At 48.3% G+C, this 14993-nt stretch overlaps 1 long non-coding RNA gene across 1 annotated transcript; it reads left to right on the top strand.

Annotated features, from left to right (window-relative positions):
- Nucleotides 1–518: 518 nt before the first annotated feature.
- On the top strand, nucleotides 519–1423 carry LOC121113165. Its single transcript, XR_005858408.2, has 2 exons — nucleotides 519–565; nucleotides 666–1423. It is a non-coding gene; the product is annotated as an uncharacterized LOC121113165 (long non-coding RNA).
- Nucleotides 1424–14993: the final 13570 nt, after the last annotated feature.

Below are 14993 nucleotides of genomic sequence, written 5' to 3' on the forward strand. Positions count from 1 at the left end.
AAAAAAAAAAAAGCAAAAAGCAGCAGCAGCCCCAAAGCGAACAGAGGAACGCGGTCCGCTCTCTCCGCGCTCCCCGCAGCGCCGCCCGCGCCCAACCAAAATAAGAGCGCGGCGCGGGGCGCGGGGTGCGGCGGCCTCGGAGCGCTGCGGGGAGCCTCCGGCATCGGCCCGGCCCCGGCCCGGCCCCACGGCCTCTCCCTCGGGCACAGCTGCTCTGCGGGGCGGCCGCGGCACCGCTCCTGGATCGCTTCTCTCTCGCTCTCTCTCTTTTTCCTTTTTGGTGCCCAAATAATTGACAAAAGGGGGGGGGGGGGGGGGGGGGGAGGACGGGACGGACGACCTCCCCCGATGCAAATGAGCAGCCCTTAAATTTTACAAGAGACTCTTATTTTGCAGCGGCGCTTTTTATTGCCTCGCTATTGAACTTTGCAAACAGTGCGGCGGGGGCAGGCGGCGATGGAGGGGCGCGGAGGCGCGGGGCTGAGCGGGGTGAGAGGAGCGGGGCGCGTCGGTCTCTCGGTGATTTGGGAACGGAGCAGCTCCGGAGATGGGCGCAGCCGTGGCAGTGAGCGCTCGGGGCGGGGAAGGGGGCGGCGGAGGAGGGGGGGCGGGGGGGGGCACCGCACCGTGCTGCTTTGGTTTTGTTTTGTTTTTTATTTTTCCAGGAGAAGTTAGATTGCAGCTGAAGGAGAGAGGTCAGTAGCTTTCCCGGTCAATCTCTCTGTCCGTCCGACGCTGTCCCCGTCTATTCCCCACGAAGGGAAAAAGCTCCAACTTCACTCCTCCGCGCACTGCGCGCACCTCCGCTGCCGGCGCAGTGAGGCTGCGGCTGTTCGGTCCCTTATCTGAGACGGGGAAATAACGGCGCTCCTTCCAATCACGGGGCGGAATCGGTCTCCTCCCGTTCAGTTGTGACATATCTGTATTTTTTCTTTGGGTCTCATTTTGGAACCGCAGTTGACAACTTTTATTTAAAAGCACTTTACCAGGCGCCACTTAATGCATTATTCACATTTTTAAAAATGCTTGAGAGAAATCACCTTAATGAAGAGAACATTTGCGGTAATTTGGCGATAATTATCAGAATGGCCAAACGTTCGCAGAGGCTGTAGCGTTACGTGTCGGAAGAAAAGCGAAGCGCATTATTTTAATGGTCTGATATGCAAACTACGGACCGTCCAATTATAACCCTTAATAGCGCAGACGCGATGCGGTGCCGCTGCTGTTGGGACGGGAGGGCCGCGGCGGTGCGCTCCGAGGACCGCGTGTGCGCCTCCATCCAGCGAGAGCGTTCCCGTGGAGCAGGGCCCTGCCAAACCGCATTTAAGAGAATAAAAATTAATGACTGCGAATTTGAGCGTTAAATTAACATTAATTATATGACCTGCCTGCTGGAAAGATTAAATTTCTTACGCCCTAATTAGATAACGTCTCCTCATACATCAAACAATTTCCTTTTCCAGATTTCGGTATTAAAATGCAAGAACGGGGCGAGCGGGGCCGCTCCGTGGACGGCGCGGGGGGGGGGGAGCGCTCCCGGCCGCCCCCGGGTCGCGGCCCTCGGTGGGGGGAGGTGCGGTCCCGGGACCCCCGCGCCCCGCTCCCGGCTCCGGGCCCGCGGGCAGCCCGAGCCGCGCAGGGAGCCCCGACGGCTGCCGGGGCCGGGCCCGGGGGCGGACGCGGGGGTGAGCGGCGGGGCCGTGCCGGCGGCGGGCCGGGAGGCTCGGTTACAGGGCGTCGGGTTGCAGGGTGCTGAGCTGGTGCGTCGGCGGCTTCTGCACTGGGGAAGAAAGGGGAGGAAAAAAAGAAAAAAAAACAAGGAAAAAGAGAAAAATAGGGAAAAAGAGGGAAAGGGGGGAAAAAAGGAAAAGGGGGGGAAAGGAAAAAAAAGGGGAAAAAAAAAAGGAAAGACAAAGACAAACAGAAAGAAGAAGAAGGAAGAAAAAATCGACGAAAAGAAAAAAAAAGAAAAGAAGGAAAAAAGAAAAAAGCGATAAAAGAGAAAAAAGAAAATAAAGAAAACCGGAAAAACAAAAAGAGAAAGAAGAAAAAAGAACAAAAAGAAAAAAAAGAAAAGAAAGAGAAAAAAGAAAAAAAAGGAAAAGAAAGAAAGAAGGAAAGAAAAAAAGAAGGAAGAAAAGACTAAAAGAAAGAAAGGGGGAAAAAAAAAAAAGAAAGAGGCAAAAGGAAGCAAAAGAGGTGGGGAAGCTGCTCCCCCTGCACCCCCCGGTGGGATGCGCCTGGTTGTGCGGGGGGCGCAGTGCCGGGCGGGAGGGGCGGGTTCGGGCTGCAGGAAGCCCCCTGCCCACATGGAAGGAGCTGTGAAGAGGAATCGTGGCATCAGAAAGCGTTGCCGTGTTCCCACTTCATTTCCTAGTGCCAGATAATTGCTTTTTCAACTCAGTTGAGACTCGGTTTGTGCTGTTGCTGTTGCCGCTCCTCTGCGAGCTTCTGTGTCTGTCTCAGGCACCCGTGTCTCCTGTTAGTCTCGTGCTCGCTCTCTGGACGGGGTTGATAACAAATGATGTTCAGTGCTAAGTTCAGTAACGGCATCCAGAAGGCGCACGGCGAGGAGGTGGCAGTGGCGACAGGAGGGAATTGCCATGTTCCTGGGCTGTCCCTGTGCCCCGTCAGCTGTGGAGCCCTATAGGCCGTGCAGCCGGGCCCTTCTCCTTCACCAGACCGATGCTACCGCTCTCAGGTGAGTGAATCTTTCTGATGAACAGCAGAAAGGCTTTATTTTAAATACGATGGCAAATAAAGTCTGGCTGACAGCAGGCAAAGGGCACTGAGGGCAGCAGGAGCGTGCGGCACGTGGGGTGTCCGGGGCTGCAGCAATATCTCCAGCAGCACGGCTCCAGCAGCATGTCCATGCCCCAGTGACAACCACCTCCACCCAGACACAGCCCAACAGCACGTGTAAAGGAAGCTGATCCAGAGCGGCACGACAGCACGCTGTGGGAGCAGCAGGAGCCCTTATCCTGCAGGGCATCCCCGTTTGCCACTCCTCCCGGTCTGACAACGGCTGCTTCAGGAGATTGTTTTCATCCCTGGTCAAAGTGAGGTCCCCCACCGCTTCCGTGGAGAAGAGGGCACAGAGGGTGATGTTGTGAAGCTGTGGTCTTCACCCAAAGCACACCTGCAGGTGTCCACGTGCCCCAGTTACCACTCGAGGGGTGCTGCAGCCTATTCTGTGCAATAACCAAGCAATTGGGCCAATCATTTTGTACTGATGGGAGAACACGTAACAGCTTCTTCCCTGAAACTGCAGACGTGGACGTGGTGGGACGTCCCTTTCTCTTCACTGCTCTGAGATGCAGCTCAGAGTTTAAGGGTAGTTCTAAGTATTTGCAGACCTGCACACATTCTCACAGTCTGCTTAATCCAATGGGTTTTAAGGAGCTGAATCACTCTCTTGTATGCAGAACAGCATGGACGGAGGCTTTGGCTCAAGTGTGATACAGGTGAACCCATAGCTGAGGCTGTAGATGGCTGTTTGGGGCTGCCAACTCAAGTAGCCGAGATTCCTGTGCCTCTCCCACACAGCCTGTGAAAGGCAATCGGTCTTCTTGGGAACAGCTCAGATAATTCATGTACCATCATAATTGTGTATTCCTGCTAAAGTGATGCTGAACAGTCGATTCTTCAAGAAAAAAGATTTGCCCATCGCCCTAGGTAATTGTGAGCACTGCATATCTAAAAAAACCACCCTGAAAACCCCATGGTAGTATGTGCGCACGGACAAATGGGTGATAACTCCCGTACCTGGAGCTCTCTTACTGAAACAAGAGCTCTCAGCATGGGAGCTGGAACCAGCCTGGTTCCCCCTCCTTTCCCTACCAGACCTCGGTGTGATGAGGATCTGGCTGCGCAGACCCCTTCCCCCGTCGTCTGCAGTGCAAACATATGGCCGCTGCTGAGATCGCACCTGCAGTACAGTCGGCAGCAAACGCAATGAAAGAGAGCTCACCTGCTTGCGTGTGCTCAGAGAGGTGTTCACCCACTTCTGTTTGCTGCCACCCCACAGGCTGCGCTTCACCATAACTGGGCTCAAGGTGCCTTGTTTCAGCAGCTGCACAGAGGACGGCTTCTTAGTGATTCTGTAGCTCAAAGGTGTGCAAAATAGATGCCTAACTGGGAATAAAATTATCATAAGCACGATTATGCCTGTGCTGAAAGGACAAGGTCAGGAGGAGAATCCAAAATGTCAACAGGACTAGTTGGTGATGGATTGGCCTAGACAGAGCTGTCCGATATTATACATCACAAAAAGTTAAAAGATGATGGAATTTGTATGTTGGACTCGTTTTCAGTTCATACCAGAACCTGGGGAGCAGCAGCAAAACCAGGCACAGTGCCTTTGTCCGTCTGGTGTGTGTTGGGATGTGTGCTGAGGATGGCAGTGAGGGATCTTCTGAGCTAGCAGAAACTTCTACATTTGGCACCAATGGTCCCTGGAGGCCACTCTGCTCTCCCTGCCGCAGATCCACAACTCACTCTCCTCTATGAAATGAGGGTCTTTCTGCAGCCTTGAGGTCCTTGCGTTGGTCCTTTTTTTCATGGAGACAGCCATTGCTGTCTCACAGCCCCATGGGCTGGTACATCAGAGTCGGGCCAGACTGCTTGAAAGTAGCTCAGAGCTGTGCTGGGTACCACCCCCTGGTTGTTTCTGCATGGCTGCTTGTACACCTCCTACTGTATTTTCTTTCTTTTTTCTTACAGCCATCTTTTACACTAAACCAACACATGTATCCAGTAAACATTCCAAAAAACGCTGGTCACAAACCACTGCTCACACTTTATTTTGGTGGAGGTCCTTATTCACTTCTGCTGAAAATGAGAAAAGTGGAATATGAATGATTGTTCAATTTCTAGAAAACTCCCTTCCCTTCCCTTCCCTTCCCTTCCCTTCCCTTCCCTTCCCTTCCCTTCCCTTCCCTTCCCTTCCCTTCCCTTCCCTTCCCTTCCCTTCCCTTCCCTTCCCTTCCCTTCCCTTCCCTTCCCTTCCCTTCCCTTCCCTTCCCTTCCCTTCCCTTCCCTTCCCTTCCCTTCCCTTCCCTTCCCTTCCCTTCCCTTCCCTTCCCTTCCCTTCCCTTCCCTTCCCTTCCCTTCCCTTCCCTTCCCTTCCCTTCCCTTCCCTTCCCTTCCCTTCCCTTCCCTCTACAAAACCATTGTGACACCCTAGTTAAAAAAACAGTCATTGCCTGTGATAAATAGCAGACATTGAGGATCTACATTTTGCATGTGGTCCCTCCAGAGACTGCTCTGTGCCGAGCCGTATGTATCTAGAAATCTGAGGCAGTATACTTTTCCTTCGTATCTGTTTCTGTTTACCTAAAAGATCAGAGCTCCTATTTGTGTTTTCATTGTGTTTCAGTGTTTGCGTTGGGGCCCGTGAGTAACCACGTTCTTCTCTTTTGAAAGGCTCGAAGCAGAGCGCCGCTGCGGTTACTTCTGGGTTGCAGCACTGGAGAAAAGTTGCCGTTTTCTGCAGGTTCATCTCTGATGAGGGAGGAAGAAACTCCTTCCGCTGCCTTTAGCTTATTTTGGTGGGCTCTTGAAAGATGCCTAACGGCAATGCTTGCTGTGTCGGGATAGTTAGAATGAGTTTGGATGGGAAGTAAGCGAAGGAATAGTGTGCCCATACATTGGAGTTCGTCTCTCTCACACCTGTGTTCTTTCTTCTGTTACCTGCAGGTGAGATGTCCCTTCTGTGTGACATCGTGTCACATCAGAGCGCTTTGGGCAGTGTGGCTGCGAGGCACGCGGATGAACCGAGGAAGCCGTTCACAGCTGAATTAAGTGCTGGCTTCTCTCACAGGGCTTTGGCTCAACTTTTTCTTCTCCCGAATCCTCCTGCTCCTGGATGTACGTAATTAAATGACAACCCCAGCTCTTGTGAGAAATAAAAAATACACTTTCTATACATCACGATTCTGGAGGGACGCTTTAAAAAGTGATTCGACGTTCCCCTAAATGTGCAGCGACCAACGGAGAAATAAAATGAAACCCACGTTTATTATTAGGAAAAATCTTGAAACTTTTAGCCGTGCTTGTCATTTTTAAAACTGACTTATGATTTAGATGAGACATTAAGAACAGCTTCCTAATGGGAAGATGGGAAGCACGAGAATAGATTGCCTGCAGTGGCAGTGGGAGGATTTGAAAATTGGGTGGACAAATGTCTGCCGGAATGCAGCAGCTGCAGCCCATCCGGCCCCATGCATTGGACACACCAGTACCCCTTCGTGCCCCTGTGGACAGGGGCTGTCACACCCGGGGTTGCTCCCTGCCCGGTGCTGCCTTTCCGCTTGACTTCTCTGTGCTTACTTTTTGGGCATAAGCAGCTCCTCTGGGCAGCCAGGAGCAAGGCAGGGGGTCACCTTCTCTGCACACGTTATACATGAATAAACACCTTCCTAGGATTACTTAACCCAAGTCCGCTGTGCGCCTGTTTCCCTGCTGACACACCATTAGCATCTGAAGCATCTATATTTCCCGAATTGCACTGAGATAACTTATCGCTCCAGCTGCTTATCTCAGACCTGCCCCGTGGATCCAGGGGAAAGATTTCCCCTTTAGCGCTAACAACGGGTGCCTGATGCTTACTTTGAAATGTCCCTCCTCCTTTAGAAAAGGAGTGGTGGGATGCTTGCCCTGCACATTTTGCATCTCTCTCTCCATCTCTGTGCCCATCCAGCCGGGTTTATCACTGTCAGAGCAGCGGCCCAGGCCTTGCTGGCAGAGCAAGCTGTTCCATGCAGCGTTTGCCCTTGGAAGTTTGGGATGCGTCAGGAGCATGCCCACATTGAATGTGGGTGTGCAGCTGAGGCAGTGGGCTGGGTGGGGTCAGCTGTGCGCTCAGGAAGCTCTTCTGGAAGCTGCTGGAATGGGAAGTAGAGGAAGGAGTCTCTGTCTCATTGCCTTTGTACGCCTCTTTTTTCTTTCAGTGGCTCCTCTGGCTAACACGTCAGCACTTATTAGGGTCCACATTCTGCAAAAAAAGTCAGCAGGCAAAAGAGCCCATAACGATTAGTGTGACAGTGAGCAGGAGGTGGGAACGGGATGGTTGCGCACAGCAGGTGTCTGTCCGCAGTCCCCTGCCACCAAGGGCAATTTGGTGCTGGCAGCACCCAAAGGCAACCTGATAAAGCTTCATTTCATGAGCAGGGATAGAAAAACTCTCTTCAGCCCCTACTTGCTCTCTCCTGCCTTAGGTCATTTTGCTTCAAATGAGGGCATAGGGAGTGAGGTTAAAGTGCAAAGGCTGGACAGCATGTCTGCCTGACTGGCTGGAATAGTGTTCCTTGCAGCTCTAATCTAGCAGTATGTAGTCACCTCCAGCTCCTCACTGCTGAGCTGCAATAACACAAGATGAGAGGCAACCTCAAGTTGTACCAGGGGAGGTTCAGGTTGGATAGCAGGAAGAATTTCTTCTCACGGAGAGTGATGAGGCACTGGCATGGGCTGCCCAGGGAGGTAGTAGAGTCAGTGTCCCTGGAGGTGTTCAAGAAGCGTGTGGTTGCGGCATTGAGAGATGTGGTTAGTTAGCATGGTGGGGATGGGTTTGTGGTTGGACTAGGAGATCTTAGAGGTGTTTTCCAACCTTAACGATTCTGTCTTTCTATGAACACTAGGTGTCCCACTGCAGGTGCCACCAACTGCCGTCTCCCCACAGGGCCCCCAGCCTGCTTGTGTCTGCACCCATGCACTTGGATCATGATGCCCAGTCTTAAAGGGTGACCAGACACAAGCAGTGCTTCTGGGAGCTGCTGGCTCAGCCGTGATCCCTGTGGTTGCGTAAGCCCTCAGGCTTGGCTGGGACTTACTGAGAGCACCTGCCTGCTTAGGAGCACTGCAGCTTTCTTACCACAGCTTCAGCTAAGAAAATAGACAAGCTTCAACAGAGGAGGAAGAGCAAGATAAGAAGCAGAGCATTACTCTTGCCATCCTGAGCACTGGTATTTCTAAATCACATGCTTCATCATGCCATGAAACCTTATCAGAAGCTGCACATAACTAACCACAGAATCTAGATTCATTGGCTGGAATTTTATTGTAAGAGATACCAGGAGCATGAAAGACACCCTGTTGCTATCACCTATAGATAAATTCTTTGATGTTTTTCATCATGAGATTCTGCTTCCTCTTGCTTATGTAGCTTTGCCATCTGTCTCGATTTGACTGTTTCAGTGCTCGATGTTTTCAGCCAGAGCAAGATCCAGGAGACAAGTGAAAATATAAGCAACCCATCTTTCATTTCAGAGCAGAAGCTCTTAAAGTTTGCAAAGTTGCAAAGTTTGCAAGGGAAGACCTGGCCATACAGTGGGAAAGCTAAACCACCTCAAAAGGCAAATGCAGGCACCCGCTTTTACTGTTATTTGAAAAATCCTGGTTTTACAGCTAATCTGTGAGGCTTTTTGTGCATGGCTTGATTTGTAGTTTCTTAATGATTGGGACTGGCAGCATTGTTTATAGCCCTGCCAGACTTTTAACAATGAAACATTTCTTTTTCCCCCCCATCTAGTCTCTGTCTCAAAGCAAACTATTCTGGAAGCACTCAATTTGGTGCCTCGGTCATTTCAGCGAATGAAATTAAGGGAAAATGATATATCTGAACATCCTCAAAATTGCAGTTATTTCTTAGGGAAGATCTAGCACAGCACGCTCTCAAGCAGAAACTCAGAATTTTGAAGGGCAGGGAGGTGCCTTAAGCCAGATTCTAATGTTTCTGAAAATGTTTGTTAACAGATAGATGCTTCTTTAGTCTTTGCCACACACACCCTGCAGACTCCATACGCAATTACTGTGCTTCAGCCTCTCCCTTCAACAGATCACAACCAGATCACGGATGGAGAAGAGACCCCAAACCAGTGGATTAGGTGAGGATTTCCCTGCAATCTCTCTTTGTGCTTACTTTATATTTCTGTGTTTCTGGGGAAGGGAACCGCCAGTAGGGATCTCTCTCTTGTGGTTTATGTATGTTCCATTTTTTAAGGGATGATGCTGAGATAAAGAGAAGGAGAAACTACCAGAAAAATGTGGAAAGATAGAGAAAGGTTTCAGATGGGGGGGAAAGAGGAGAAAGGAAAAGGCAGGCTAGGGACTGGATGAGTTTATGAGGACAAGAAGAGCATTGGAGGCTGATGTATGAGGCTGGAAGGGGATGGAGAGAGGCCAAGGGCTCATGGCTCCCTGCAGGACCCAAGACGGGACCCATGGGTGCCCCTTTCAGCAGTGATGTTCTGACCTGTGAGTAACAGCACACCCACCAACCTTGCCTATGCTCCCATACACCTCTAGAAGCACTACATAAGGTATACCAGCCTACTACTGCCACTAGGTGCCATTAGTTCAAGAAAATAGTGCCACAGAGCTAATTGTGAGTGAAGGACGTGGTTCTCCCTGCAGTAATACACTTATTTTAAAATAAATAATAATCTTCTCCTCCTGAATTTCATCTGTCTGTGAGGTAAGGAGGTTCAATAATTGAGCCTTCACAAGTTATACCATGCCATAATTCAGTTTCTCCTCCAGATAAAATACGCTGATATCACATAGCTGGCCCCAGCTGACCGCTGCTGGGCACCCAAAGTGGAGTGATCACTTGTGGAAAGTCTGATTAAAGGACCAGATGTTTTTTAAAAAGGTTTTATTTGCACATGGCAACGAGAAATAATAACCATTGTGCTTTCATCCCAAAGGCTCCCTCATAATGTGTGTGAAATGTTTCATTCATTGTTGAATATCATCACCCCTCCCCAGCTTAGGAAATCTGATCTGTTACTCACCAGTGCAGAATCTCATGGTAGCCATTTCTTTTTTTTTTTGGCTGGGAGTGAAAGGAACCGTCACCTTTGCGCTTCTTCATAGGTGAGAATGCAGAACAGCTCCGTGCAGGGCAGTGTTGAGTTCTCCTCACTGGATGCAAGTGGATGTTGAGTTCTCCTCACTTCCACATACAGATGAGCCATGGACACCAGTCCACGTTCTGCTGTTCCCTGTCGAGCCTCTGAGACACAGGGATGCCAGAAATCTGCAGAAGTTTCCAATGGCCCACAAAGCCCGTGGGTGCAGAGCAGATCTGAGTGTTTTCACTCCTCCTTCTAGCTCCCCTTTCAGTCAAGCTCTAAAATGACAATCTGAGGTGGGTACAGTGAGCATAACTCTTGGGAACAGAGTCTTTTTTTTTTTTTTCCCTTGCCTTATATGCTTAATAATTTCCAGTGAGGACACAGCAAAGGCAAAAGTCTTGGTTGCACACTGAATATTGATCAGACTGTTGTGCACCTACTAATTCTTAAGCAGAGGTGAGCCGTTTCTGCACTGGGGAAAATTAGGTAGGTTGGTTCACTCACATTTAAGAAATCATCTTACAGAAGTGCATTCTCCCCACTCTACCTACGGCTCCTCTACCTCCATCCTTGCACAACACAAGCTGAGCTCCTGCGGTACCTGCAGAACACGCTGCAATCTGCTCAATTGTAATGGCGAGCGTTTCCAAAATTAATTATCTAGAAACAAATTTCAAATGACTGTTCCACGTATGAGACAGGGAAAAAGAATTATTGTGGAGGAATGACAAATTTTGTAAGCGCTCCCGCTGTGCTCTGTGGTGCAGCCTCCACATCCTCCCCCACTCCCCCGTGCAAATGAAGATGTAATAGAAACGAAAGCGATGCTCCTCACAAGACGTAGGTACGTGCCTCATTTCCAGCAGGTGCACGGCGTCGGCCATCTGATGTGCCCTGCATTCAGCGCGCCTGGAAATTTTTGCTCTATCAAGACCTATGGGAGTGCTGTGCTGAGCCTTCTGAGCTGTGGATGTGAGCGTAGGACCCAGATCCTCAGGGCTGCCCGGCCCCGCAGAGCTGCCACCCAGCTCTGATTTCTCTCGCACGCGGGGAGAGCGCTCGTTCCCCTCCAGTGGTTCTTCAGCATGCTGTTTGGGATTGGGCGCTGTAAAAAGCTAAGTAGTAAGTCAGTGTTAAACATAACATTTTAACTGTTCCCAATGCTTGGGTTTTTTTTTTTTTTTTCCTTTCTTTTAGTAAAAGAGATCCTCATAAAAGTAAATACAGTTTGCTTTAAAGTGCTTATGCAGGCAAAACGAGTTCACTGTCTTTCACCCTGATGTTGTATGACATCAGTGAGGGTGGGGGTTGTATGCATGAGTCATAGAAAAAAAAGAAGAAATGGCAAGAAAAGAAAAACTGAAAGCTGTGTGCTGACAGGTGTAGATGGGCTGGGATAACAGGGATTATAGTCCAAAATCTAATATGAAGATGGGTTATATCTATCCCTTGCCAAAATTAAAAAAAGGAAATCTGATCGGCAGGGGAGGCAGCTGACTTTGACCCAAAGACTTACGGAATAAAATGCCATTTGCATCCTTTTTCTTTTCTGCAGTCTCAAAGTGGTAATAAATAGTGCAATAGAAAAGAAGTGGCAGCGGAATGGCTCATTTTAAAACTTTTTTACATTAATCTCTCTTCAAAAGGAATAAAGTAAGAAACTGAAGGTAAACAGTTGTGTTTAATATATAAAAAGCATATGAAATGAGCTTTAAGATTTATGTTTTTATGTATATGTGTTTATACCTCTTTGATGACTGTAAAATACATAAGAATGAAAAAGAGACCTTCATTTTTTCCCCAAGCTTTTTATATGCATCTCTTTTTCTAAGGCTTCCTGGTGTCAGAAATCACTTGCAATATACATGATACAGGGCTTTGCTGCGATACACAATTTTACTAAATAACAGAGTAAATAGAAGGCTGTATGTGCAGTAAATGGGACCAAAGCGTTATGTAGTGTAGGAAAAATCAAACAGTCCGTCTACCTCAGGCTGTGGCATTTGCCTTCTGCAATAAAATGCTTGATTATTTTGCTGTTGGCCTCACAGGCCGCCCAGAAGCACGGGACATTCAGGCTGACTGACCACAACCACCTCTGTCCCTGGGGCCATTTCTAAAGCAGCATCCCCAGCTGGAGACAGACATGCACAGCCAGGCTGCGTCTGGCAGGCTGAGCCAGTGCTGGTAAGAAGCTGAGGACTGGGCATACACATAGGAAGTCCTACCCTTAGTGAAGGCCCTGGGGTTGTTGCTGCTTGCCTCAAGGCTTCTCCTCCGGACCAGAAAAGTCAATACATAGAATCATAGAATGGCCTGGGTTGAAAAGGACCACAGTGATCATCGAGTTTCAACCCCCCTGCTATGTGCAGGATCGCCGACCACCAGACCAGGCTGCCCAGAGCCACATCCAGCCTGGGATGAACTGAAGACTTAGAACTGAAACCTTTGGATAAATTTTTGAATAAAGCTTGCCATGTCCACAGCTACGAGCTAGTACATCCATCTGCTTGCTGTGCTTCTGTTCATATGCAAAATGATGAAAAAAGCACATTCTTAAGGACACTTGCAGGCTGCACAATGCTGTGCTGAGGCTTTTATTACATCGATTCAACTACTTTCCATAGGTTATGCAAAGTAATCTTCCCATATCTCACTGAATTTGCATCCTGGGAGTGATTGATACTCTGTGTGATGGGGCTGACTTCACTTCCCCACCACACAGGTGTGTGATGAATCCCAGTTTGAGGTGTGCTATTATTTATTGCCAAGGTTATTTCATAAATTCAGTTTCACACTTCTAATTCAGACCTGCATGCTTTCTGAGAGGAGGGCTCTGTTATTAAGAAGTCATCATTTCTGGAGAAAACTAAGCCAAACTAAAAGGCACCAGTAATAGATTGGTTTTATTCCACTCCATAAATGTGTGAAGTCTTGTTTTATTGTACATTAGAAGTGCGATTATGTGATATGGTGTCTTTGGATCATGTCAATGGATGAGTGCCACTTTTCATTGCTAGCTTTATTCTGGGTGTAGATCACTTTTAGTTTTCTAGGAGGTATGTTGGCAAAAATGTGAGAGCATTTAACCCTCAAATTAGAAAGGGGGAAAAATCTCTAAAGCTACCCAACAGGCTAATGTTAATTTTCAGCCTATCTGAATATTGGCATATGGGTATCACTTGCCATTAAAAAAGCAGTGCTTCTATTCAGCAACTTTTTTCCTTTCTAGCAACAGGGAAATGATGAGGCTTCCTAGAGAACACATGATGTTACTGCTGGCTATTCAATGGCAGCCGCTGGATCCCTCATTTTTGCTTTACAACAGGAAAAGTATTTCCTGTTGGCTGGGGAGTGGAAGAAGCCAGTCAAGAATATGTGCCTGCCCTACCTCTGCCAAGCAGGAAAGCAAGGCAGAAATTTTAGAAGCAGGAGAGATCTCTGGTCTTCTTTTAGCCTAGGAGGTTAGAAGGGATGATAAAACTACTGTTGGGTTGAGTCAACCATGAAACAGCTCTTTTTTGCACATTACTCCTCAACTCAGCATGGAATAGCCTGCCTACTTAGAATCATAGAATCGCTAAGGTTGGAAAAGACCCACAGGATCATCCAGTCCAACCATTCACCCATCGCCAATGGTTCCCGCTAAACCATGTCTCTCAACACAACATCCAAACGCTCTTTGAACACCACCAGGCTCGGTGACTCCACCACCTCTCTGGGCAGCCCATTCCAGTGCCTGACCACCCTTTCAGAGAAGTAGTATTTCCTAACGTCCAGCCTGAACCTTCCCTGGTGCAGCTTGAATCCATTCCCTCTAGTCCTATCACTAGTCACATGAGAGAAGAGGCTGACCCCCAGCTCACTACAACCTCCCTTCAGGTAGTTATAGAGAGCAATAAGGTCTCCCCTGAGCCTCCTCTTCTCTAGACTGAACAATCCCAGCTCCTTCAGCTGCTCCTCATAAGGTCTGTGCTCCAGACCCCTCACCAGCTTTGTTGCCCTTCCCTGGACACGCTCCAGGGCCTCGATGTCTTTCTTACAGTGAGAGGCCCAAAACTGGACACAGTACTCGAGGTGTGGCCTCACCAGTGCTGAGTACAGGGGGACAATTACTTCCCTATTTCTGCTGGCCACACTATTTCTGATACAAGCCAGGATGCCATTGGCCTTCTTGGCCACCTGCTTATTTGTTACACTTATTTGTTCTTGACTGATCCAGAGTCTTTCAGACAGATGAAGAGCAGAATCATCCCTGCCTTTTTGTTATTTGAGGTATAAATTATACAGTATAGCATTTTTTTTTTCTTCTAATTTTAAACCTTTATTTAGAGTACTTAGGATGGTTGTGCCCTGAATCTCTGTTCTGCAACAGTTTCGTTTCTATATTCTTGTTACTTGTGTGGGCTGTCTCTGTCTATACTCTTTCTGGTTTCCCTTGTCCTCTATGGATGTGATGGCAGCTGTGCTATTGCGTGGCTCCACCTGTGCAATGAAAGCCAAGCAGCACTGTATTGGTTGGATGCTCAAGACAGGAACCAACATGAAGTTCATATGTGCTTTTGTCCTTGTGCTAAGTCTGCTCTTACCACATCCCTTGCTAAGCTGTATCAAATGCAGACTCCCAGGTATGTCCATTACAATGATCATTTGGATCCTTAATGCTCTTCCTTAAGTCGTTGTCCCAAAATATTCCATGAAAGAGAATTCACTCTTCTGCTTTAAAGAATAAAAGGAATTAAGATTACAGCTGACCTTCTCCTTTCTCTTCCTCTTTCCCTATGTACTGCTTCAAGCATATAGCCCTTTGAACAGGTCTCACCTGTTTTCCATACCTAAATCACACTGAGAGCTTCGTTTCCAGCAGTTAAAGCTCACTCGACATCTCTTCTCCAGAGCTGAGAGTAACCTTTGTGATTACTTGAACCATGACTAAGGCTACCTTCCCTTCTCAGGAAATATCTTCCTTTCAGCTTTAGTTCTGACTCCTCGCTCTCTCCCTTTTTGGTGGTTGTCTTATAAACTTGGTTAGCCACTAGTTCCATTCTCTACTTTCTCCTTATTTTCATAAATATAATAGCTGGATGAAATGTCTCAATAATCTTCTTGATACTCTTCTTGATAGGAACCTCTGTGGAC

Source organism: Gallus gallus, chromosome 3 (assembly GCF_016699485.2).
Source record: "Gallus gallus isolate bGalGal1 chromosome 3, bGalGal1.mat.broiler.GRCg7b, whole genome shotgun sequence".
Taxonomy (NCBI): Eukaryota; Metazoa; Chordata; class Aves; order Galliformes; family Phasianidae; genus Gallus; species Gallus gallus.